We start from the raw sequence: 2558 nt of genomic DNA, 5'->3' as shown, positions 1-2558 counted from the left end.
TTTCTTATTTAATTATGCCTGAATCGTAAGCCTCCCTGGAAGGATAATCAATCACAAACAGCTGCTTTTTTACATAAACAAGACATAAAATACCCCAAATAAATGAGACTAAATATATCCTGTTAATGAAACTTAACTCTTGGTTAGAAAATTTCAGTAAGCTAGAGACAATAAAAAATCAAGTGTAACATCTATGTGACCCAGCCCTTAGTATATTTATTAGGAATTTATCTAGGGATGCTCAACCAGAGCAGCAAGGTGAAAATTATTGCCTTCTCAGATGAACTAATGGTACATTGCAATTGTGATTTGTTGATAATGGTACTCCAAAGGGAGTATGATAATGTATTTCATGCTCCAGTATTTCTGTATTTCAAAAAATACTCAAAAATCAAAGTTCTCATTCTTCATTTCCAACATTTTAAGTTAACATCTAATGGCACAAGTTATCCTAAAAACTGTCTTTACAGAATATTTCACTACATTTGCATTCTTATAAAAAACAAGACCCTAACCTTGTAAATTGTCTGCTTTTTTTCTTTCATCCATCAACAGACTCAACAGCTTAGATTTGCATTATTTATTTCCTGATTCTAGCTGCCAGCTTCAAGGCAACCACTTTATATTTATCACACTGGAATCTATAGACCACATGACTGGTCATATGCTTCTATGGTGAAATTTGAAAGGGTGTCATTATTGATTCTGTATGACTAGCATGTGTTCTTGAAAATAAACATTGATTGGAAAAATATTGTAATTGAAAAAAATATTTCTGGTGCTGGAAAAAGTCATTTTATATACATGTAAGACTACGTCCATATTTTTTTTTTTGCAATTTTTCACTAAAGTTTGTTGCAGATGCCAAGAAAGTTAAACAGTTAATGTCTTCTCCCATTTGTTCTCCTTTCCCATTAACCAGGTCCTTCTCTGCCTGTTCAGATACCTGGTCACTGTACTTTCATTCAATCGTGTCTGATTCTCAGAGACTGCCTGGACAAGTCCTTTCAGTTTTCTTGGCAAGGTTTTCAGAAGTGGTTTGCCATTATCTGCTTCCTCGGGCTGAGAGAAAGTGATTGGCCCAAGGGTCACCTAGCTGGCTTTGTGCCTAAGGCAGGACTACAACTCTTGGTTCCCTGGTTTCTGAAAAGGAGTAGAGAAACACTATTACTGTATATAGAATTATAACATCCTTTAAAACAGTGGTTCTCAACCTTTTTAATGCCGCAACCCCCAACCGGTCGTAAGTCGAGGACTAAACCGGTCGTAAGTCGAGGACTAAACTGGTCGTAAGTCGAGGACTAAACCGGTCGTAAGTCAAGGACTACCCAACCGGTCGTAAGTTGAGGACTTTTCCTGCCCAGGAGCACCGCACATGCGTGGTTCCGCCCCCTGCGCCGGCCGAGGCGTAGCTAGCTGGCAAGCGGCAGAGACGGAGCAGGCTGACCACCAGCTGGCTCAGCTCAAGGGAGGTAAGGCACCCGCCGGAAAAGGGGAAAAAAATGGCGGACAGCCTTGCTTGGCGACCCCCGTGAAATGGTCGATCGACCTCAAATGGGGTCGTGACCCATAGGTTGAGAACTGCTGCTTTAAAAGATAACTCTATTCTCTTCCTCTGTCATGATTTATTCAACTTTTCATTTTCCTGACAACGTGCGCTCCTCGGCTTCTATTCCATATCATTAAGCACTTCTGGAAAAAAACAAGGAGAGGCAAATTACAGTGAGGTCAGGATTCAGGAAAATTGTACTAGGCATTACTGCAGGATTGGGAGGCTTTGGGCCTTCCATTTGTCGCTAACTCACAATTCCAAGTATCTTATTCTATTGACTATTCCAGTTGGAGTAGCTATAAGATGAGCTTACTCAAGTTCTTCTGCCTTTCTTACAGAGAGGGAAGGGAGGGTTCAAGGAAAAGTGCTGATTTCTGCAGCAACTTTGTCTTCTTTAAGGTATAGCTTTAGTCTTGAATGTGCTATTTTTATGCTCAGAAATTAGGCAGGACAAGAAGCAACAGGTGGAAACTAAGCAAGGAGAGAAGCAACCTAGAACTAAGGAGAAACTTCCTGACAGTGAGAACAATTAACCAGTGGAACAACCTGCCTCCAGAAGCAGTGAATGCTCCAACACTGGAGATTTTTAAGAAGAGACTGGACAGCCATTTGTCTGAAATGGTATAGGGTTTCCTGCCTGAGCAGGGGTTGGACTAGATGACCTCCAAGGTCCCTTCCAACTTTATTATTATTATTATTGTTATTGTTGTTGTTGTTATTATTGATTCTTGAAGATTAAAACTTACCTTAAGAGAACAAAAAGATATTTAGTTTATTCTAATGTGATTTAATTGAATATGGGCTGTAATTTATTTATTTATTTTATTTATTTTTCATAATTTATATGCCGCCCTTCTCCCCACGGGACTCAGGGCGGCTCACAGCATATTAAAATAACACAATACAAACAACACACACAACATTTCCCCTATAAAAGCCAATTAAAACCAAATATTTGTAGCTGTGACATTATTAAAATCATTAAAAATTATCCCTATTTAAAATT

Source organism: Protobothrops mucrosquamatus, unplaced genomic scaffold (assembly GCF_001527695.2).
Source record: "Protobothrops mucrosquamatus isolate PMUCROS unplaced genomic scaffold, P.Mucros_1.0 scaffold6329, whole genome shotgun sequence".
NCBI lineage: Eukaryota > Metazoa > Chordata > Lepidosauria > Squamata > Viperidae > Protobothrops > Protobothrops mucrosquamatus.
Note: the sequence above shows the minus strand (reverse complement) of the source record.